We start from the raw sequence: 25387 nt of genomic DNA, 5'->3' as shown, positions 1-25387 counted from the left end.
TACTAGAAACTGCTCTAGTTTTCTGTTTTATATCAACACTAGATGTAGTGTTTCTCAGCCCCAATGTTTTCTGTTCTTAGTTTGCTCATGAAATAAACTTCAAGTAATTCCTGTGCTTGGTTCTGTTCCCAGTTCCAGCATGAAAAACTGGCACTGGGCATAAGATGCAAGATCCTCCTGTTTTTCTATAATGTCTTTGATGATAGACCATACTTGCACAGAAAAGACATCAGTAATATAACAAAAACAAGCACAGAAAGAGAGGAGGAAGAAAAGAGTGTAAGAAGTGAAAACAGAACATTTTCCCTTAGTTTCACCATATGGACAGCAATTATTTCTCTGACCTGCAGTCCAGTGCCACCAAAGCTAAAAACAACCTATACCTTCTATGGTCAGCATTAAAACAAACAAGCAAACAAATGAAAGTTGCCAAAGAAAAAGATTAAAAATAATAATTATTAATATATCAGTAAGGTCAGTGCTATTACCTAAATGAAGCCTTCAAATAGCAGTGCAGTAATATATGGTAATTTCTTGCCTACTTTACAGTTTTGCATTAGGGAATGGCACCATCAACATATAAAACTTCTCCTGGTGTATAGTTGCCTCTCTAGAAAGCTTAGGAAGAAGCACTCAGAGCAGTTCAATACAGTTCATACAGGCTTTGTGATTCCAAAATTCAATTTTCTAACTCATAATCAACCACAAAAATATGACAAACTGAATACAAGTGACATTAAAAGGCCATTTCTTCTCACTATTGACTACTTATCATCTGACAAGTTAGTCTGTTGAAATTAAAGCAATTGGTATATTTTATGGTGATTGTTAAAGCTGCTGACCATAAGTAAAATTACTGTGCTTTACAGACTTATAAATCGCTTAATCTAAGCAGCCAATTCAATTCTAACAATTCCAAAGAAAGACAATGGAACTTAAAATAAAGTATGTTAACGAAACACTAAAAGGTTGCACAATTGAATTATAGTTGAATTATATCCACATTAACTCTTCTCTCCAGTACGTCTGCTGAGATAAGAATCTGCTTTAGTTACACAAGAAAATTGCACAGCATGTCACAGAAATGATGTCTGCACTTATAAAAGCTCAGATGAAAGACATCTTATCCTTCTCCTCCTGTTCCCTGCTCAAACCATTAATGAGGTAACACATGAGGACCAAGTCCTTCGCTGAACCCCTTGGTATGACTGCATGTGGAAACGCCTATTTACACCTCTCCTTTAGTGCCCTGTGTAACTAGCACCACCAAACCATTAATTCTCAAACCAGCACTGCAAGGTTCAAACAACAGGCAGCTGCAAAGCTCCCACTCTCATCTTTCTGTGCTGCATTTTTCTTCATTAATAACCAAAATAGCTGCTTACTACTGACATTTACACTGCTATGCTTTAAAGACATCTAGGCCATTTTGACTCTGATTTATTGAAATACTTGGCATTTATGGAAATCCAGCTAATGCACTGATAAAACTCCTAACGTTGTAATGCTGTAATTACATTGTAATACAGGTTTAGCTATCACATCCTTGCAAACATGCATGAAAGTGCACCACACAGATAAGGAACCTTTCATGGACACCACATTAGTTGAACAAATGCTAGAGGCATCGTTTGCAATAATACATTGAATAAATTCAGCAGATTTGCAGTATCCCAGAGAGCTTCCCTGTATTAAGCTAAAAATTTCAATATCAACAAAAATTCTGTTCTATGAAAAAAAAAAAAAAAAAAAGGTCATCTTTGTCAAGAAATGCAACTAGCCTGTATGTTGTAAAATCCATCTTGTCCTAGGTGAGGTAAGAGCCTGGTCTGCTATCACTTGACTAAGGGTTTTCCTTCTGCAAGTAGTTGCTTTAAAACGAGAAGAATGAGGAAGAAACAGTGCCAGACTGGTCATGGGCAGGATCAAAGCTGCAAAGAAAACAGCTGGAGTTGGAACTGAGTTGATTTCAGTTTGCCGGACTTCATGAAGGAACAGTGGAGACAGACAAGATGATACAGAGCTCTGCAGGAAAGTTAACACAATTCTGAATAACCTGGGAGCTCTGTGAAAGGGGCTGGAGAAGAAACTGAGGAAAATGAAAGAACACGAGATCATAGGTGCACCTGTAACGCAGAACGTGAGGAATATCTAGTTGTTATGGTTTATAAAGAATATCAGGTTCTGTGAAAGAACTAGAACTGTAAACATGGCTCTCAAATAGAAGCGATCAGAATTTTGTGAAGATAAAATACACCGAAGAAGAAGAATGGATAAGAGCTGTGCAGGAGTGGGAATAAGAGGAATTGGAAAAGGAAGAGGAAAAACTGTTTGGTGAGTACGGTAAAGAACCAAGACAGAAAAACAGCAGCAATTGGGAGCCAGAAAGAATTTGGTGAAACTCGAGTTATGAGAAAAGCAATTTATTTGTTTACTTTTTAAAAAAAAGTATCTGTGCAGCTTCATATAAACAGCACAGCTTCCATGGACCTCTTTCCCACTCACCAGAAGTGGAGCAAGAAAGTCTCATTCCTCTAGCCACTGAATAGCATCACTGGAACAGCTTGGGCTGGAAGGGGCATTAATGCCCATCTGGTTCCAATCCCCAGCTGTGTGCAGGGTTGCCACTCACTGGATCAGGGCCAGCCATGCCTGAAAGGTCCAGCGTGGTCCCCTCTCCACTCCTGGCTGAACTTCCCCCCTGTTCTTCCACACTTGGAACACTTTCCTGAGGATCAGAGCTCAGGGAGGAGGAAGCATGGGGGGGAGTCACCCATCTCCTGGGCTGGGATCACACAGCTGGCCACCACCCGTTACCACTGGAAAGAGCACAACGTGTAAAGGTTTGGAGTTCTTCTTTACTTAAATACTTGAGGTTACAGTAATTAACACCCAAGTTTATCAGGGAAAAAATGTAAAGGTAGTATTTCATTGTAGCACACCTAAGAGGAGGACCCAAGTTACTGATACTCCATTCAAAGCAAAACCAATACAGTGACTCTCATGTATGAGAACCTTTATTGCTAAACTGCTTTGAGTGCTTGCAGTTAATGGGACCCAGCTCAGAAGTCTTTGGTAGATCAGGCAAACACCACATGCACTAAGGACGGTCCAAGTTCTCAGAAACTTTTTTTTAGATGCTTGTTTAAAAGTTACTTTTACACAGCCTCCCTCCTCCGCATTCCGCACCTCCTCTGGCAGCCCACAAACCAAAACCAACCAGGTATCACTTGGAGTGCAAACTGACACAGGAGTGACTGTATGGAAACACCCCGCAGAAGAGCATCCCAAACTACTCCTCTACCTGTAGTCCTGAAACCAAGCTACAGAAGGGACTATTTGCGCTACAACAGTTGCTCACCACCCTTTTTAGGTTTAAAAGCAAGCATTTCAGTAACGGAAATATGAATTTTCAAAAACTTGTCAAACTGTTGTCAATTCTTGCAGTCTGACGTCCACCCAGACAAACAGATGGACAGAGCAGACATGCCCCCCACGCAAGCTGGGAACACAGACAAAACAGCAGAACATCACACCTAAAGCCCCACGTGCCTTTGCTAGAAAGGAAGAGTTTGTGGACTCTTCACCATCCTTGGAAAACATCTGTCTGCACCCAGGGAAACAAAAGAACCAAAAGACCACCAGCCAGAAGGCAAACCGGAACAGGAATCTACATTGGAACAAGCAGCACTATCCACTTAAAAGGCTCTGAACTGGACGAGTCAGTAATTGGTCATTAAGGCTACAGAAAACAACTGCTGAGTGAAGGCTTCCAAAGCAGCAAGCCAGTACCGAGCTCCATTCAAAACAGTCAGTTTGATTTCAGTATTCTTCCAGATGACATTTAACTACAAGTGATGTTCTTCCTCCAACCTTACACTAATTACATCACAATACTCAGTAATGGGGAGCATTTTGTACTGTGAAGTAGAAAATAGTACAATAGCCTCACACAGTAGCTTCAGTCAAAGAGATTAATACCAAGTACATCTGATTAACACCAAGCAGTTGACTGCAACAGAAGCAGAAACGAAGAAACACTTGTTTTCAATAATATAAGCAGTAAGCTGAAATTCAGATTTGTAGAAGAAAAAAAATATACTAAAAAATGAATTAGCTTAAGTGCATTTTAATCAGTTTTCAGAGCATAAATGTTTTGTTAAAGCAGTAAATAGAAGCACAAGAGAAATGGACATGTTTGCCTAGTAACAACTGGTGCACTGAACATTAAGCTTTTGAGCAGGTGAGTTTTTGAGTATCCTTAGTATTTTATTGGAATGAATTTTTACAAAAGAGATGTTCTCATCAGAAGAACAAGAAAACCAACAACAAAAACAGAAAAGAAAAACCCACTTATATTCAGCTTTATACACATAGGTAGAAAGATAGATTTATATATTTTTCAAAGTCATAAAAGCTAATCATAGCAGATCTCGTTTTTCAAACCTCTAAGGCTCTACTGCACATTTTCAGCTTGCTTTGGCCCTAAATATTTTGTGAGAGGACCTCAGACACAGGAGCACGCTGTAACGCACCAACCCAGCACCATGTGGCTGCTGCAGCTCAACTCCCCCTGCCTGCATGCTTTGTGCAGCTGCACGGTGTTGAACACTCGGTCTTTCTGAACCTGTGAAATGTGATCAGCAAACAGCAAACTCTGGAGGAGCAAGCAGCAGACAGCAAGGCAGAAGCATTCCCTGTTCAGACGCAGGCCATCACTTCCTCAGTCGGGCTCCAGAGCACGCCAAACCTCGGTGTGGTACTGCCGGCACTAAGGCTACCAAGGAGGGGCACGCTGTGCTCCCAGTCTGCAAAACGGGAACAGAAAGTACCACTGACCTAATAAGATGACTGCTTTTCCATAATCGAAACCCTGAGCAAGCAGTTGGTAAGCAACGTTGTACCCTTTGTGTTTTTCAAGATGCCTTTTTCCTGTGCAGACCACTGAAAAGTTGAATTCACAAAACGCAGACCTGCGAGCAGCGCTGTGCCAGCATCAATGCCCACAGCCTCACAAGCTGATGGAGAGGTACATGTACTCCTCTGAGCCAGGCAATGCTGCACACCGGACACATACCTGAGCAGCAGAAGGCTTTCTGCAGCTCCTAAAATTGTCACTTCAAATTGCAACGCCCCATCGAACAAGCAGTAATAGATTTCCTTTGCAGCATCCTTGCTCACGTGATGCTGCCTCTATAGAACTCGGAGCACATTTCAATGGCTTTTTTTATATATAAGCCATCAATACAACACTTTCATTTACTTCCACACTCGGCTGCTCGAGGCTGTAAGAAGAGTCATTCGCACTCACACCCTTAACCGTAAGGGTTGTTTTTAGTAAGAATTCTCTATTTTTCATTTAAACTTGTTGTTCACGAGTTCTAAAACTCAGCACACGTTTGTCTTTAAAAGTAAAGAGATTCATACTTTTGTCCATCAGTTGCACTCCTCTGATATAGGGCCAGGCAGCCCCGAGGGGACACGTTACCCACACAGCATGGGTGCTCTGGTGAACAAAAGGTGACACCCACAGAGACGCCTATATCCCCGAGCTGCTAAAAGCCCTGAGTCCTTGAAATAAGTTGGATCATAAACACTACACCACCTTTTGCGTTTTATACTACTGACAATCACGTAGGGAAGCGCGGGGATTAATTTAATAACGACGCTACCTTCCATCTGCGGAGAAGGACGGCAGGCTCAGCCCGCAGCTCTGCGAGTCAGACGCAGCACAGGTCGGGGAGCCGCTCCGGGCCGTGTCTCACCGCAGCTCCTGCCCACCTCGGCGCTCCGCTCCTCCCGAGCGAGCGGCGCCGCGCCCCGGGCACCCGCAGCACAGCAGCGGGGCACCGCCAGCGCCCGGAGCTGGCAGCGGCGGGGCTGCGCTCATCAACGCGGCGGCACCGCCGGGATGGGCGTCCGCAGCCCCGGGTACGGCGAGCACCGCCCGCCAGGGACCCGCGGAGACAGTTCACGTGCGGACTGAAACGGCAGCGCAGGGGACGGGAAGACGAGGGGACACGAGTTACAGCTTTCGCACCGAGCCCCGCGGTGCCGCGGCACCGCACCCGTCAGGCAGACTCCCCGCAGGTGTGCGTGGAGCGGGGACCCGCGGAGCGCGGCCACGGAGCCGCCTCGGCGGGGCGGTGGGCAAATGAACACCTGGGAGAGGCGGCGGAACGAAGCGAGGACCGCGCACACGCCCAAACCGCACGCTCAGACGCCGCGGGGCCGAGTCCGCACGCCGCGGGCAGCCCGCAACAGCCCGCCCCGGGCACCGCGGCTCCCCGCGCCCCGCCCTCCCGCCGCCGCGCCCCGCGGACCGCCGCGCTCTCCCTCGGCCGCTGCAGCACCACCGCGGGCGGACAGCGACGCGCGGGGAAGCGGAGCCCGGCGGCGAGAAACGCGGCGCGCACGGAGCCGCCCCGCACAACTCCTGCGAGGCGCCCGCTCCTCTCCGCTCCGGCCGCCCCCGAGGCGAAGTTCGGAAGCCCGCGGCGCCGGCAAACTTACCGCGCTGCGCGGCCACCGGCTGAACTTTCAGCAGCGCCCCGGCTCGGCAGCTCCCATCGCCTCTAAGCTCGGCTCCCGCCTCCCGCTCCCCGGCGGCTGCGGCGCGGGCGGGTATAAATCCACATCGCCGGCGCCTCGCGGCTCCCTCCGCCCCGCCGAGGGGCAGCACCGCGGCGCCCCGCGCTGACGGAGCCGGGGAAAAGGGAGTGGGGCCGGGCTGGGCGCAGCCGCGCCGCCGCCGCCGGTGCCGCTCCTCTCCGGCGGCTGTAGTGGCAGCGGCGCCGCTCGCTCTCTCGCTCGCTCTCAGGGTGGGTTTTTTTCCTCTCTCTCTCTTTTTTTTTTTTTTTTCCTCCCCTTTTCGGCTCCTTCGCCGATAATGAGCATGCCCGGGAGATGTGCGCAGGCGCGCTGCCGGCCACCGCGCCTCGAGCCGCTTCGCGCCGGGCGCCGCCGCGGGCTATGAGGGAACGCCGAACGGGGTCCGCGCCCGCAGCACCCGGCCGGGGGTGTGGGGCGGCGGGGTAAGCGCGGTGCCCAGGTCCCGCGGGGTGTGGGGGGGAGCACCCGGCGTCGCACCGCCTCAAGGAGCGCGGACTGCCACCCTCCCTCCCGCACGGCGAGCGGTTTACCTTGCCGAGGAAGCGGCGTTGCCGCGGCTTCGGGCGAGAAACGGAGGGGCCGCGGGTGGAGGCGGTGCCGCGAACGGGGCTCACGCTCTGCCTCCCTCAGCAGCTCGGCGCAGGGAACTTGGTGGTGACGGCTCCGCGATGTCACCACCGCGAGTGCACGGTGCAGCTCCGGGAGGACACGCACAAAAGGCACAGAGGTGGTTACAACCGCCTTTTTTTCCTTTTTTTCTTTAAACGGTTAAATCTGCACCTGCAGTTTCTTGAGAAGAAGCCGAAGAGAGAGGAAGCTGGACGCTCTGCTCTCTCCTTCGTCCCCTATCTGCGCACGCTGCGGCCACAGCTCCCTGTAAAGCACCGCGGTCATTGCTCTGCTGAGCGTCGGTTATTTCCTTGCACCTGGCTCAACCTGAAGTCCAGTTCCTCTTTCTGCTCCGCTCCTGGGTTACATTTCTTTGAGGAAGTCAGCTTATTCCCCCCCCCCCAAATACCCAAGTAAACAACATAACACATACAGCCATATGTACACACACCCCAACAACAACAAAATACAACCAGAATGCAAAACTTCCTGACGGGAACTTAAACTGATTTTTAAGTAAAAAAAGAAAAAGCACTATACATTATTACATGTTGCAGTGCATTCCTGAAGACTAGCTTAGGCAAGGCAAGCTGTGGTTCTAACACACAGCCACCATGCACTTCCCTGCCACTTCTGCTCTTAGATACAGCCCTGCTCCGAGTTGGTTCTGTCAAAGGCAAAATCCAGGTGCACACAGAAAATCTTAACAAGGCTAAGAAAGCCCTAAAGGTAAAACACCTACACACAGGTTTTTCATGTTCAGAATGACTTTCTACTAATGAGGTTCCAGGGGGCACTGAACAGCACACAAAGGTGATGATTGAAACTGGCTTAAAACGCTACCCCCTTTTTGGAGCATTTATATCAGCATCCTCATAAATACGAAGTGATGGAGATGCACATCCCCAGTTTGCAGGCTGCAACCGGATTCTGAAATATCTTGTGAGGTTACAGTAGTTCCAAAGACAGCGTCTTTGAAAAACAAAGGACGGGAAAGATGAAAAGAAGTTTGCGGAACAAGAAAGATAGTAAACAGTCTTCAAATCTAGCATTAACAATGCTGTTTACATGAATAACAAGGTAAAGCACTAACTTTGCACCTTCCTTTCTAGAACATGCATTTTTTCCCTTTTATTCTACAAATCTCTAGTGCTGCAAATACAAACTATTTAAGATGGAGGAGTTGGTCCAGTCCTTCAGAATGAAGTCTCCTTTGAAGGAAATTTTGGGAATCTATATCTGCCACTCCCTAAAGAAAGGGCAGCTGTGAAGATCCCAAGGTAAATAGAATGGACTTCCTAAAGGACTTGCACCCTCCTTCTGTTAAAAGCATCATATGCAGCAGAAAGGAAGTTTTGAATGATTGCCTACAGATTACTTCCTTAGAAAGGCCAGAAGTATCAACCAAAACTCATTTCTAATGAATCTTGCAGCCACTAAGCAGACATCACTACCGAGTCTAAAAAAGAACCCCCCCCCCCAAAACCCAAGCATTTCAGCTCAGAACAGTCATCTGTCAAAAGCTGGCTCAAATGTCTGTAAGTTAGTCCCAGTAGGTGGAATAATTCTCCAGCAATATAGAAGAGTCATGAACTATTCTGAGTTACGGGGAGGAGTGCATTTTCCTTTCTGGGAGACACGGTTGCTTTGGCTTCTTCTCTCTTTGGGTAGACTTTAACATTTGCTTTTCATTAACACAAAAATTAAACACAGAAATAGTTCAAAACCAAAAGGTGTTGCATGAAACAGATACGTTTGTTACATAAAGCGAGACAGCTGGGCAGTCTAGGAATTGATTTTTTAGATACTATCACATTCAGCTAAATACTGTTCTTCTATTAATAGACATAAATATCACAAATTACTATTAGTGCTTCTGCTGCTATGCTTTGAAATTGCCTGTTGTATTTGTTAACATATGATGGCCATTAAAGGATCGTGGCTTCATCAAGGGAAGACAAATAGATAAGCAGTGGACTTGGATATTTAGCCCTGCCTTTCTCTACTTAACTACTACAGAGATAAATGAGCCAAAGCTGATAGTTGCAACAGAGAAAATTGTTGCCAGATATCAAGTGGAATACCTGGTAATTTCAGATACCCGTGGGATGCTCCTGAAGGTAAATCTCATGCATACTCCAACAGAACTAAGAACAGATTCCAAAGAGATGAGACCAAATGGGTGATGAGAGCATTTCTTTTGGAGGAATTACTCCTGAAGAAGGAACAGACACTGATATAGATTTTTCCAAGAATCAGAACAAATATATTTATAACTGCCAACAAAGAGCCCTTAAGCATATCACACCTAAAAGTACATCTCAGAAGTGCCTCAAGCAAAAAATAAAAATAAAAAATCTGACCCTCAGATTTCTCAACCAAGTATGCTGAACTGGTTTAGAAGAGAGTGATAGATTTAAAAAAAAAAAAAAAAAAAAAAAAAAAAGCTGGATAAACTGATGGCAAGTGGAACTTCCCTGAGTGAAAATGATTGCAAGTTTATATGGTGTTGCAGCTTCCTGCAATGAAAGAGTGACAAAGTATATTATCTCTAGTGTGCAGCTGTAATAATATTCAATGCTGTGCTAACACACAGCACTGTCTTGACATCTTCTGTCTAGTTCTAGTTCAGAAGAGCCACTTCGGTGATTCATTGTCCTCTCCTTTACTGTTAACAGAGCTATGCTGAAGCACTGGTTTTAAAGCATCTTTGTGCCTCCTGTGGGAGCAGAGACTGTTGACTGCATTGCAACAATTTCTGGTAGAACCTGAGACACAGCTGCTGGTCTCTCTGCTGAGTGGGATCTTTTCAACCTGTTTGGAGTAGGATGCCATCACACTTAGAAGAGCTCAGTCACACTGCATTTGAGGACGGTGTTGAAATGCTCTCTTTTTGCTCCTTAGTCTTTCAATCAGATGAAATCTTCAAACACTCATCTGTGAACTTCTGGGGAATTTTCCGAGCTTATATGACTGCATATAAGATACTTCTCCGTATTACTTAAATGTTTGCTTGGTGTGCTGCTTATCGCAGTCACTCCTTATACAGCTAGCAGGTTTCAAAAACCAGAGGTGTGAAATCAGCCAGATCCCTGGGCTTACTGTGCTATATAACAGAGGTTTTTTTTGAAATACAAGGATTGATTTGTTTTAGTCTTTGCAAAGAAAACTACTTAGAAAAGAAGATGAAATATTTACACTAAGTCCTTTAATACTGGTAGAAAGCTAGCCAAATATAAAGGGCATTGAGACCCAACTACCTGCCATAATATTACAGAAAAATCTGAGTAGTGTAAGCACTGCCCTGCCTTTTATATGTAGCAAGCAAAAACAAATAAATCTAAATACTAATTTGAGACAGACTCTGAAAGAATATTGTTTTAGAAGTTCTTCTCTGTGTACATTAACACGAGATCCCAAGCATATACCAAAAGCTTAAGTTATTTTAAAAATATCTAGTTATTTACACTTGATAGAACTAATGACATTAATTCATCTGTTACAGTAGTGCACAATGGTTACAGAACATTGGTATTGTTTGAAACGATACCTGCCATCTGTAAGATGTAGGTATTATGAGGTGGGGATGAAAAGCAGGATCAAAACAACTCTCACTGCATCTGATGCTCATTCACTTTGACAAGGCACACATCATTACACAAGCAGAGATGTAAGGGGGAAATCGGGATCACTTCTTTTTTTTTTACTTATGAATACGTTATATGTTTATATATTTTTATAGCTATATTTCTACTGAACAGGAATTGGTAAGTTGCACTAAAGAAACACACACAACTTTGCCCTTTATCTGGGAGTAGTCAAATTTGTGCGAGATCAACAAAAAGTGATAGAGAAAACACCATTTAGAAGTTTACTTTCTGGACCAAAACAAGACTTCAGAAAGCAGGGAAAGTTATTCTACTCTTCCCCTTTCACTGAGAAGCAAGGAATTTCTTAAGCTAGTCTACGTACCATATACCATATATATACTATATACCATTATATATACCATATAGTCTATGCACTATATACCATATATATATATACTATATACCATTCTATGTACCATACACAAGTTGCACTCCAGTAATATTATCAGACCCAGGCAAGAAATAATTTGCCCCCAGACTTTCTACCAGAAACAGTCCATCACACAGAGCAGAGATAAGAGCAATGTTGATGGTATATCGCTGTTCAGAAACTGTATCCTAAGAAAACAATTGAAAAGGAGTTGATATTTTGAAACAGAAATGTAAACCAGTGTATTTTGAAAGTCATCTTGGTGACAAGTGTACCAGAAATAGATTTGTTTACAAAACATTTTCTACTACACACGAATGACTGAAGAAAGCAAAGCTGCCTTGTGCCACATTTGCAAGCTTTAAAAGAGTAGTGCATATGTACAATATTGGCTACCTCTCCATTGCTTTCTGTCATTGCCCGATGCCCATCTCCTCACTTTTTAAATTTTCCAAGAAAACACCTTCTTGGTTGTCTTTCACATTCAGAAAGAATTCCTGTGCACAAACCAGGTTTTGTTTTGTTTTTTAAATTCCCCACTAAATGATCTTGTTTGAAGATGCTTACCAGAAATCAGGCAATACTCAAGCTCTCTGTAAGCTATGACGACAGCCTAGCACGCTGACCAAAACACATATGACGTCTGAAGATATACAGCCTTGCCACAAATATGGCTCCTTCGTTAATGTGCAGCAGAGAGAACAAAAGTGCTGCACTATTAATGGCTGAAGAGGGGTGTTGCTATTTTCCTACCACATGAACACAAGGTGGTGCTACTGCTCCTGTCACCAGCACTGATCCTCCTCTTTCTCCACTAAGCCTTACCTGAGTGATGGTAGATGGCTTTAATGTAGCTGGTCTACCAGACATGTTCTTTGTTTAAACAAAATAAAAGAAATAATGTCCGTTAAACTAACTTTAAATGAAATATTTTAAGAACTTGCTTTCATTTTGGTAAACTGAATAAAAAGAACCGATTCCCAGTTGATGTAGGCAAATATCTTCTTCAGTAATTTGGCTTGAATTCTACAAACAGACTGGTTGTATGCCTAACTTCCCTTCGCAGACATTAATTAACATGAATTCTAGGTCAAAAAAGAAAGAAAAAGCCTTAAGAACATCAATATTTTTTTCAGTTCTTAAGACAGACTTTAAACAAACATGGAATGAACAATGAAATATATAAATAAGTATAATCCCAGGTGATCAAAAAGAGCTGGAAAAGATCTGTTTAAATACCTTCCAGCTGTTAACAGAAAACCCTTTGGTACTACAGAAAGATGCATCTAAACTAGAAAATTAAAACCAAACCAACCAACAATATTCTACTAAGAAAGATGACTACGCTTGCAGCCCAGAAAACCAACTGTATCCTAGGTGCAGCCAAAGCAGCATGGCCAGCAGGGTGAGGAGGTGATCACGCTGCTCTGCTCTGGTGAGACCTAACCTGGAGTGCTGTGCTCAGATGTGGGGTCCTTGGTACAGGAGAGACAGGGACTTGTTAGAGCACATCCAGAGGAGAGCCACAAATATGGTCCAGTAGATGGGATGCCTCCCTACAAGGACAGGCTGAGGGAGCTAGGGCTGTGCAGCATGGAGAAAGGAAGGCTCTGGGGAGAGTGGCCTAGTGGATATATGGAAGAAGTTTATCTTACGTGAGGCACCAGCACAGGTTGCCCAGAGAGGTGAGGAGTGCTCTGTCCTTGGAGACGTTCAGGGTCAGGCTGGACCAGGCTCTGAACACCTGATGGAACTTCAGATGTTCTTGTTCATTGCAGAGATGACTTTTGAAGGTCCCTTGCAATTCAAGAGATGCTATGATTCTATTAAAATGACTCAGGAAAAATAATGGAAATGTTTGTTCTTGAACATGAGTACATGCTAGGAGAGGTTGAAGTTGATAAGCCTACTCTTCAGAGTGGTATAGCAGTTTTGAAGAGAGATTAAACTTCCAAATGACAGGCATCATTTCTTTCCCAAATAAAATAACACTGCATTGAAAGATTACACTGAAGAATAAGCACAAAATCAAAGTCATATTTCTTAGGATATTTTAGATATATTATTTCAAAGTCATTGTTAGTCTGCAGTGTAATTTGTTTCATAGGAAGGAAATTGTAAAAGGAGCTTTCTTTTAAGTACAGTGTATAAAGAGAGTCCCTTTTTCATATTTCTTTTTAGGTCTGATAGTTACATAATGATTGTGTTAAAGAAATTCTGACTTAATATTTTGCAATATTTTTTAAGGCATTGAAAAGCAAACATACTTTATATAGGATCCGACCTGCTGCTTCCTGCTCCTGTTCTCTTTAATTACATAACAATTCCTGATGCTACTACTTTTCTTTGTATTTTACTGATCTCTGTTGCTCATGTATTTACTTTTCCCTTGAGAAAATATATAAAAAAATAAAAAAAATTAAAAAAAAAAAAAAATCAAACCCAAACAAACAAGACCTCAATATCTTAATCTCATCAGCTTAATTAGACACAAAAGTAACTCTGGCCTCATTAAGAAGTATCCTAAAGCTCACCCGTTAGCAGGTGAGCTTGAAAATACATCCAGAGATCAGCTTGTCAGCCAGCCCTAGTTGTTACCAAAACCTGGGATACAGCTAATGTAGAGAAGGAGAAAACTAAACGCTCAGTAGAAATCTCAGCGGAAGAGATGACTAATTAGAGATAATTACACACAGATTTCTTCCATTAAAAGTGCTTTAAAACATAAACATTCAAATTTTACTTAGACTCCCAAGTGCTTTCCAAGAGGTAAGCTTGCAAAAAATATCTTTCAAATGATGTCAAGCACTTTTAAGCCCAATGACTGATCTGTTAAGAGCTATCTCACTGAAAAATTCTGGTGGCTTGGATTTTCTTGTTCACCCCCAGTTTAGTAAGAAACAGTAATAATAAGTAATATGGCTTAAGTTAGTACCATAGTTGCCCTATAGCAAAGATAATCAAGTGCTCAGTCCCAATTTGCTACTGCTCACCAACCACTGCAAAAGCTAGACCAAACATTTACTTGATATGAAGACATGGAACTCTTCAGAACTGAAGCTTAAACTACCAGCGAATTTTTAAGTGGCATTGAGAGAAAAGGATGCAGTCCTAAAATTGCATTATCTGTAACATTAAAAAGCCTTACTACGCAACCTATAAGAAGGGTCAAATCTCTGGAATACTTACGGACAATTTCTAAAGTCACTGTAGCAAACTGTGAAATATCTTCATCCCTTACATAGCTCTACATACATCAGAGCAAACTCAGAATTTCAAATTATACAAAAGAATTCCAATATTCTTTCAATTTTTTAATCTGTCAACACCAATCGCATTACACCATGCTCTGCTCACGAAAAAGCAAAATTGCTTCTGACAGGTTCTTGGCAACACCAAGCAAAGTATTCACAGGTAGGCCAACAGCCATTACAGAAAGAAGAGCTGAACTCACCCAGCTGGTGAAGGGAATCTCTGGCTGTGCAGCACTCCTCCTCAAGAAGCAGCCTAGCACCAAGACATGCTCTCTGTTCTGTGGCCAGTCCTTGTATGAGCCCAGGTTGGCTTTCCCCTGGCTGCTTAGAGAGCACAGGTGCAAACAATTTGCCTGCGCTCCCTGGGCAACCATAGCTCTTCACTAGGTGCTCAGTCACCAGTTCAAGCCCTGACCTAACAGTTTGCTTGCAACCCACAAAATCCTTAGGTCAGTAACATACTGTGAAACTAGTTAGTAAGATACCACAATTCACAGCACATTCTTAAAATATATAATAGTTATCATGCAGGTACTTAGGAACATCTGCATCTACTCATTTATTTGAGAAGTTCCAGTTTTCATCTTTTAAAATAATTACAATTTATGCAGCTTGTTTTGGAGATACAGAAGAACACAGCATTCATCTATTTATCCATGCAGTTGCCTGTCAGGTTCTATACCTTATTACCATGCATTCGTGGCAGAAGAACAGTTAGGATCTATGGGCAACTCACACAATGGGCAAGAACACACTCAACAAGTTTGTAGACAGTAATATCAGGTTATGGCAAGTGGTCCATACAGCGATCAGGGCTCACAGGACCAGATCTGGTATACTGTTTTGAGCTCCATGATTCAGGAAAGACATAGCTTTACTGGAGTGAGTAATATGGGACGGGACAAGAAGCAAAAGATACATGTTGGAATGGTTTCATTCTAGGAGATTTATTTTCCAACCTGGGATCATCCAATGTTGGAACATTTGAGAAATTAGGGGTTCTCTGTGTAAGGAAATATACAAACTCGACAGAGCCAGGTTCCAGCAAGCACTGGACCAGAAGTCTCCAGACATGTCTTCCAATTTGGTTTTATTCTTGATGAATAAACTTTTTCACTGCATCAAAAGAAAACAAGGCAAAAATACCTGCATATAAAACCTCATAAAAACTCAATCACTGTATTTACAACAAACTATTCTAAGCAGCTTTAAAATAAACTAAAACCTATCAACATTCTTCCAGTGAGGTAACAGCCCTGAATATCCACAAAAATGGCAAAACTTTTTTCATCCAGAAACCTGAACTTCAGCACTTCACTTGATGCAGTTGGTAATACTTGATGATACAGGTGACAGTGACACAGTTTACATCACTGCCACCATTTCAGTGCATTACTGTCCTCCAACAAGGGTTGTTACTATCAGCATATATGTAAAAAGATTATAATTCTAAGTAGGTAAATGTAACTGTAGGATAACTGTAACTAAGTAGGATATGTAACTGGACATACTGATAATGTATGTTTAATCTCTGCTAAAGCATTAAAAGGAGCTGTTTCCTAGGAATACAAATCTAAATTGTTATAACTAGAATATACTACTCGTGTCAGTAGCTAGAAGCTAATAATAGCACATGCACCAGATTGATATTCTGTGTTCCTTTTATTCTCTCTTGCTATCATCAGAACACACTGGAAGAGCTGATGGGGTAGACAGTCAACTAAAGCAAAGAGTGTGGTCATACACACTTCATAGAAAACACACTGCAATGAAATGAATATTGCAGAGGCTGTAAGAATGTCAGAAAGAAGCAATGAATTTGCAAGATTTGTAGCAACAGTAAAAACCAAAATAATAAAAAGAATATTGTGGCCACATTTGTTCTGTTGCTCAGGTCATTCAGAGGTTTCGAAGCAGAAAATATTTACTTATTTATTTATTTATGAGAAGCAGACTTCAAGATAGAACAGAACCAGAGAGCTGTTATTTATCAGACAGAAAGTATTAATCAGTTGTTGGAAACTGCTCGAGTCTCAAAGGGTTATAACATATAGATGGTAACTGATTGTGATATGTGTGCAGTTTGGGGCACAAGCTTTACAAGACTGGTTTCTCCAGTCTTCAGTACTTCTTTAACTAAAAGCAATGTGATGGAAATGCTGGTATTCAAGGCAGCTAGTTCTCTGCCAATTTACATTTATATTCTTAATGTCTAGGCTGAGCCTAGGGAAATTTAAAACTTTATTTCATTAATGCTAACTTCTACAGAAATCCCAACATGCACAGATGTTCCTAGATTGCAGGGCTAGTTAGATGAGAATTCAGAAGCTAAACATAATTGCTGGGTGGTTATGATAGTTAAATATATACTGTCAGTTTTGACTTTTAAAGTCCCTACGGACATAAATCCACTGTTCTGAAAGTTAAAAATATAAAATAACAGAGTAATGAACTAAAATATCTTTAAAACACGTGGTAAGTTCAAACCTTTGTTTGCAAATATGTTTTAATCTGTTAGAGAATAACAAAATGGTGTGGCTTGTTCGGGAGAAGTTTCTGCAAAATGCTAGACAATGTAATCTCTGTCTTTGGCTTTTGAATGGATGGCAAATTACAAATGTGCAGCTATTTTAACAGCCCAGATTGGGTTATGTTCTGGCAGGCTTTTGTGAAGTGCTGCAGTTTTACAATGCTAATGCAGCATTAATGTGCACCCATTTACTGGCTGTCATCAGCTCTGTGCAGAAAGCTCTGATACAAGTTCTTAAAAAAAAAAAATCCATGTAGAGGTCTGTGTGCAGAAATGCTGGTCACAGGCAGAAATCCTTGCAGAAGTACAAACAGAATTAAAATCACCAAGGTTCGTCCAAATTGGCTGTGTGACTTCTCTCCTGCAAAGCTGAACATCTCTTTTTATACCAATGAAACTGAGGAATAGCAAAATAAAGGCTTGCCAAATCGACACATCTGCTTAGGCAAAAATTAGCTCAGGATGAATGAGACCTACTAGTTTCGTTATACAGTGATTTACTGCCATTAGCTTTGTTTGTAGCTGATGACAGGCTCATGCCTCCAGAACGTAAAGCTTTGCCTCAACCCTATTGAAGCTGCTTAATGCACACCTAATGTCACACTATATGAGCGCTTCTTTAAGTATTGAGAAGGTCCTGTTCTGATCTAGTTCATTTTCATCTTGCAAGATAAGACTGCAACAGTACAAGACTGTAGAGAATCAGACCTAGAATAAATAAATTAAAAATGATTATAAAATATGCATAGGGCATTTATATAAAACCATATTTTCTGCAAGGGAATCTCTTATGAAATTTATAGTACAGTATATCACCAAAGACGGAAACTGAAGAAAAGGTTAATAGCTGAACTAATTATAAGTCCAGATATATATAATTTAGTCTCCTAAACAGCATCAAGCCCTTGCGGTTTAAGTAAGAGGTTATAAGGGAAATACTCTTTTGGAACCTACTGGTCTTTTTTGTAATATTTATGAGTATGCTAGTATTTAATTCATTATTTATAGGTTTCTGACATTCATCTCATTTGATTCATATATATAATTTTTATCGGTACTTTACAAACAAGCAAGTACTTCAGGAAAGCAGACTATAATGTAAATCTGCAATAGCCTTTGGGAAAATGTGTTAAGTATGTAAACCTGACTAAATAATGTGCGGACATATGGGACACTCTGTTAAATTTACAATTTTGCTGTAGCTGAGGTAAGTTTTAACATTCACGTTATTCATTCTAACTGCAAAAAAAATTAATTTTAAATTTCACTGTACAGCAATAGATAAGAAACACAGTCTCATGAGAATTAGAACTAAAACACTCATGTTTCTCATGTTCCTTTAACCTAAGGCTTCATTAGACTGTTAGCTCATTGGATGGGAAGAGTAGAATGAGTCTGAAACATTCCAGTGTAACATTTGTTATAGAAACTAATGACTGGAGGAGGTCTGTTGATAAATGAGTGAATAATGTTCAGTTTACCTGTACATAAAATGATAGCCACATGTATGAGGGCTGCTCCAAAAGTAATGTCTCATATTTTATTATGTTGGCCCACAAGGTCAGAGATGGATGTTGGTACAGCAGGAGAGACTGAACCTGCCTGCCAGTATTCCACTACATTTTGTTGCCATGCAACAGACGGCAGCAGAGGGGCAGACTAACAGAATGGCATCTGACACAGAAGTGTATATGAGCGAAGGGGTGGGATTGAATTCCTCCGTGCAGGAAAAAATGGCACACACTGACATCCATTGACACTTGCTAAAAGTTGATGGAGACCAAACAGCAGATATGAGCACAGTGAGGGGTGGGTTGCATGTGTTAGTGGTGGTGACAGAGACAGCAGGTCCACAGGTGCAGATTTTGATGAGCATAGCATGTAGGCTCTTTTGTCACTGACTAAAATGCACAGCTAATGGTGGTGACTATGTTGAACAACAGTGTTTTGTAGCTGAGTGTTTGCTCTATCAAACAGTGTATTTTGCTCTTTGTGTCTATTCTAGTTTCTATGGAAATAAATAGCAGGCATTACTTTTGGGATGACCTACATATATATTTATCTATAATAGGTAGCTGTAAAGCAATGTCAAATGATTACTGTTCATCTTGTGGTCTACGACTGGAATGTAAGTAGAAGAAAGAAGTTCTAATAGCTCTAATGTAGAATTTTGGATGACAGGACCTTAAGCCTATAAATTGTTTAAATGAGACTAATATCTCTCTGTGGAAATGCATATGAACATTTTCTGGTGTGAGCATAAATCAAGTATGTCAATCTAAGTAGAAAAATATAGAAATACTGTGACTCATGAGGAGAAATAAGAGTCAGAGACAGACCCAGTTGAAAGACAAAGGCAAAAGCACAGTAATACTCTTTGAAGTTGTGCTTAGCTAAACAGTCTGACCAAATTTTTACAACTGAAGATTATACCTTTTGGTTTTAGATGCTTTCTTTGTTTCTCCCCGTGTATTACTCTGTCACAATTCTCAATTATTTGGTAATTTCATTTAAGTTGTTGTAAAAGGGGAATAATTTTTTTTAAGGCTTCATCATATGTAGTTATCCTTTTACCAGATAACCTTTCAAACGCACAAAAAGCTTCTCCCCATGACCATGGGGAACAAAGAATTAGAGGCATTTTCTCTCAAAACTAGCAAAATGGACAACTAATGAAGCATCTCAGTAACTGGAATAAATGCAGTGACTTTCAACATTTTTGGAACAGGATTCCCTACTGAGTCCTACTCCTTCAGTTCTTGATGGTGGTAAAAGCAGCAGCACCAGGATTGCTTGGGATACAAGCTGCAAGGGTCAAGGGAGTTACTGTTCTGAGGTCTGCTGGAATCAGTCTTGCCAAAGGGAAGTAAAAATCAGTCTGACCTGCATGTAGCTACTGCTGCCTTCCTGACAGGTCAGATGGGAATAATGCAGAAGTACAGCCACTGTGTCTCTAGGAACCACTGCCTTGGGAGTGAGCACTAAACTAGGTCTCTGTCAGTGAGTTCCTACTCCCACTTTGCCAACTAGACCATGTTCTGGGCCCCATTTTTTCATCTCCTAGAATAACACTGACCTTTATAAAAAGCATTCATCTCTACCAATGGAAAGTACACAGTATGAGTGAGAGAAGTCTCTATTGATATTGTGTGAAGAAGAGCAGAGAAAAAGGTAGGAATCATTTTAGAAACTCAGAATAAACATTTGGTGTATTTAGCTCTGTGGAGATGCATGTAGGTTTGCTGGACAAATTCTTCTGAACCAACATAGTATGCTTTTTTTACAAGAAAGTAAACAAAAAGCAGTTGACAACAAGCTATTTGCAATACATTTAAACTTTTTACTTTCAAATGTGAGCAGAAAAGTCCTTTAAAAACCAGTCAAAAAATCCCCAAACTTTGCCCTCGTTGATATCTCATGTAGGCCTCCCATAAACACAAGCACTAAATCTTTAACTCATTACCTCTTTTCTTGTTAGAGGCTAAATGATACTTCTTCCCATTGTAAGAGGAATGAAGAGTATGCATTTTCTGAGCTGCTGAAGCTTGTTATTGAAATTAAGCTTTATGACACTGCTGTTTTCCATACTTGGCCCTAGTCTATTGGATTTGTGTGGCTGCTTCCAGAAATAAGAAGGGCAAGTGTCAATGCGTTTTCAAAAGCAAAGGCAAAGATCTGGTTGTTAAATGGGCTGAGTGAAGCAATCTCCTAGAAAGGACACCTACCAAAAGCTGTACATAGAAGAACTTGTCCTAATATGCTCCTCTGCTTTTGTTACAGTACAGTCCAAACTTAACCATGACCTTTCCTTTAACATTTAATACCTTTGCATGTCTGTGGTTTTCATTAAGATCGATTGCTTTAGAAAGGCTGGGTGACAGGGAAAGTACCATCCCTTTTACTCATCTTTTAATAAAAGATAGTGTATTTCAGTGTTTATGATGTAGTGAAGAAGTACTGCCTCTATTTTCCAAAGAGTTCTTGTCAATTTTCCTTTCCACATGTTATAAACCATATTGATGTGAATGCCTTCTGAAGTTACTCAGTCAAAAAAGTAATTCATTTCAGTAGAACGATTTCTGAGGCACATCACTGCCTTGTAGACTTTCATCAGATTCCTTTCTTCACATGAAAAATGAGTACATTTCTAAACTGCAATTCTAAATATTGAATAAGGCTACTGATATCAATAAGTTTGATTATTCAAGGCATGAGCTTACAAAATGTTGAGCGCTTCCTCTCTTGTTATCAAGGTACAAAGTGAGAGTGTAAAATCTTTTCTGTGTAGTATGCAGCACTTTGCAGGACCAGACCCTAAAGAAAGATGATCAACAGTTCACAGAAATTCACAGAGAGAGCTGGAAGCACACACAGTATTAGCATGTATTGAGTGACATTCACAAAAAGATATATTAGGTCATTTGAGAACATTAATTTAGAATTAGCAACAGAGGCTGATGTACAAAGTAATATTATCAACGGCATTGCAGGGAAAAACAGATATTTTTTAGCTCATATACATCGAGATGGTAAATAACTCACATGTCAGCTTCATATTTTCACGTGGCTGCAATGGAAGTGGAAGAAAACTGAAATGAGATTTATGATTACAACTCTATGTTCTTCTACTCAGTATTGTACTGTGTGATACTTCTGGAGTTGGAAATCAGCATCTATTTTAGTTTTGCATCCAGTCAGTTTTCTAGTTAGGTTTTACTATCTGAAAGCCAAGAGAAATTCTGATGGGTAATGGCCTTATATTTATCTACCTGCCATAAATGTATCATCCTGGAGCATTAGTGTTTCCATTAGGAGATACCCCGTATTAGTTGAGCACTTTGATAGATGGCAGATGCAATTGTTTGCAGATTAGTTTTGTTAAGCTGATTTTAACCATACGCAGTACATTCTTTGATTCCTACGGCATTTTATCTCACTTCTTGATTTTGTAGTTTTCTTTTTCAAGGATTACATGCTTTCAGGTGGACATTTTGCTGTTTTGCCTAGGGTATTCCGATTCATCTTATTCTGGTCTGCTTTCTGTTCAGATATTTGTTCTGAATCAAAAATTCATTTTCTTTTTATCAAGAGTTTTCTTTTTCCAAGAGGTGTAATTTTATTTACTTTCTCCCTTTTGCCCTTTTTTTTCTCGTTCTTTTTGATAATTCATTTAAAGGAAACAATATTTTATTTAATGCCATTGAAAGCATCACTGAATATATTACTTTAATGCAAACTGTTTTTCTTTCATGAAATACAATAAGAACTCTAATAGAAATTCTGTAAAGTCAGTGGAGTAACTTGATTGAATGAGAGAAAACAGCATCCTCTCATTTCACCAATCCAGGTAATACAAATTAGATAACAAAACATCAGTAAACACCGACAAGCCTATTTTGCAAGCGTTAAGGGCAAATAGAGAGGTAAATCTTGAAAAGCTTCATCTTAAATCTGGGCTGTTCTTGCTAGACAGCATTTGAAAGCACACACAGCACAGACCACAGTAACGCTGCCTGTAGTAAATCTGTCTTCCTATCTTCTGTCCATCAGAATCTTCTACATTAAAATTTCCAGCTACTTAGCAGAAATCATTAATCATGTTACTCATCTTAAATGCCCAACTTTTCAAATATAAGATCAAAATACATCTTAGGACACAATGGAAGAGTCTTCAGAAACACAGAATTTCTCAGGTTGGAAAAGATCATTGAGTCCAACCACAACCTAACCAAACTACCCTAGCTCTAACAACCCTACCCTAAATCAGTCTGCAATCAACAGTGTCTCAACCTGATATTGTCTTCTATAATTTATATCATAAAATGTATACTACATAAATATGCTCCATGCATGAAGAAATATTTTCCACAATGAAAAGATAAAAAGAAGGAAATATTCTACCAATACAAGAAAATTCCCAATTTACATTGGAAATCACACCACTTGAAAATCTAATGTGTTGGGTAGAGATAAAATATTGTTTTTTTTCCAGCCTCACATCGAAAGAATCTTATTTTCCAAGCTGTACATGCAAGGCATAAGAGAGCCAAAGCAGCCACTGCTGTACACAGAAAGAAACATGATGGACTTGGGAAAAGGAGAAAAACTACAGTTAAGTAGAGAATCAATGTATTTGCACGAAAGCTACACTTTAAGATTTTAAAATGCAAATATAAAAACCTTGATTTTCACTTCAGATCAGTAACATGTCAGGTGCAGCTTTGAAATAAGCTGGTGAAATACATGTATTTTTTATGAAAGATCGTTAAAAAAAAAAAAAAAAAAGAAAAAGATTAATGAGCAGAATAACAGAAAAGTTGAAGTTGAAGCAAAAGTCTCTTTGGTCCCTTTTTCCTATACCCTACCCTCACGTGGAGATGAAAATTCCAAGAAATTCTATTTAATAAAGGCAGGAACATCTCTTCCAAAATTAAGATATTGTAAAAGGGAACAGGAGAAAAGGCCACTCACAGTGAATAATAGAAAACACAAAGAATAAAATAGGAAAGTAACAGAAAACACAGTTTTAATAAGTGTTTTAAAATAGGTTCTGTAAAGGGATAGCAAGATAACAGTTCCTGTAAAAATAGCCGCCAAGAAAAGAGTCTGTGGTGGAAGAGTAGCTATAGACATACTTTTCAATAAGCATTCAACTTCTACCAGTCTTTTAAACCTATGACCTTTAAAAATGTGACAGCTGCTATACTTCTCATTGCATAAAATTTAAAAGAAAAAATTAAGACCATTGTTTCCCTACACACTGTTAGAAGCTAAAAGGTTGTTGATGATTTTAAGAAGGACTCTGAAATGAGAATCCTATTTTTCATATAAAAGTATTCTCTCTTGAAGCATTTAATTCTCACTTTAAAAATATTGATCTTTATAATTTTACCAAATTCCAAACCTTCCTATGGAGGAATTCTTTGGTACTATTATGCTTTATGTGGGGCTGATTCGATTTGCGCATCTCAGAAAGCAAATAATCATGAAAAACAGTTCCTTAAATAACACTGTGGTATTTTATCTTTCCACAAATACATTCCTCTATTGTAAGTAAAATGGTGCCTGTTTATCAGGGACAAAATTAATTTTGTGGTTTAAAGATCAAGCTCTCAATACGTAATCTATCCACAGATTGCAGAGAAGGATAATGACACATCATTTATTTTATATTCCCACTGTTTTAAAATTATGTCACCAATTTAACCTACTCATATGAAACACTATTAAAATGGGAACATTTTATAATGAGAAAGTTTACAATAGTGTATGGATTTCTCTTAGTAAAGTGAGAGGTACTGAGGCTTTTACTTCACTGGAACTGCAAAGCTGCAAATGAAGGCCTAAGATGTGATAAGAGATTTCAAATGTCTTTATTTTTTGGATTTTTGTTCTGTGAATGTCTGCCTTTTGCCCAGAACTTGGCCTCTGCTTGAATTCAGCTATGAATTAACTGTAATTGGAAAAAATTAAGCAACCACCGATGACAGTGTTTCTGATCCTATCTGAATAAAATTCTCTTCAATCTCTTCACTTTTGTTGGCCTAACTGGGAGGAATGCGGCAAGAGAATTATTTTTACTACTGAAATATGCACAGAAAGCAGTACTGCTGCATAAGCAAACATCACATTTGTAATGACCTGGATATGCACCTAGATCCATAAGCAGCACATAATAAAACGTATAGCTCACCAAAACATCAGTTACTTTTTAGTGACGTTCTCACACGTATCACAGTTTCTCTTTAACTTTTGAACAGTGGTGTGTCTTGCAGTTTGTATTCCTCATGGAAAATCCTGTACGTTTGCAGTACCTCTGCAAGTGCTATATATAGCCCAAGTATTGTTCATGCTGCTTGCAATCCTTCTGCTGTGGAAGATCTACAGTATGCAGATGTTCTGTACTGGTATGAGTAGTATTTACTCCATTTTTTGGAAAGTGTTTCTCTTATCTGATAGGATAGTACAAAAGAAAAGGCATAGCAGACAAGGAAAGGTTTACCCTGGCAACTATCCATGTGAAAACGTGTCTTTTACTATACAACATCCTACAGAAGCCAAGATGCTTATTAGAGGATTTCCTACTCTCATTATCTGCGTGCTGTTGCAGAAGATACCCACCATCTACTGTCATTTACTTCCATGCAGAATGATACCCTCAATAGTGTGGCGTTAGGTATCTAGACAGCATTAAGAATAGAAAGACAGTATAGAAAAAGAACGTTCCTGCTTCCTAAGAACTGGTGAACATTGATTCTCATCTCTGTTCATGAGAATAGCTTTTAGTTTATGGTTGGGATACAGGCTCATTTACTTCTAGTGCTGAAAGAAGCCTTCCATCTCTGCTACACATCTGTACCCT

At 40.6% G+C, this 25387-nt stretch overlaps 1 protein-coding gene across 9 annotated transcripts in view; it reads right to left on the bottom strand.

Annotated features, from left to right (window-relative positions):
- Window positions 1-25387, bottom strand: part of TENM1 (teneurin transmembrane protein 1) — a 537663-nt gene that overhangs the window by 305609 nt on the left and 206667 nt on the right. For 3 of the 9 annotated variants that reach the window (XM_048959374.1, XM_048959382.1, XM_048959381.1), the window contains exon 1: window positions 6514-6767. The exons of 4 other annotated variants lie outside the window; for them this stretch is intronic. The gene's annotated coding sequence lies outside the window, so the exon portion shown is untranslated. Of the gene's footprint in view, window positions 1-6513; window positions 6768-7142; window positions 7220-25387 lie in introns of those variants that run through there. 2 more of the 9 variants (XM_048959380.1, XM_048959384.1) reach the window with 2 other exon arrangements.

The sequence above is a fragment of the Lagopus muta genome, chromosome 13 (genome assembly GCF_023343835.1).
Source record: "Lagopus muta isolate bLagMut1 chromosome 13, bLagMut1 primary, whole genome shotgun sequence".
Lineage (NCBI taxonomy): Eukaryota > Metazoa > Chordata > Aves > Galliformes > Phasianidae > Lagopus > Lagopus muta.
The sequence above is the reverse complement of the archived record's forward strand: the minus strand, read 5'-3'. Positions and strand labels throughout refer to the sequence as shown.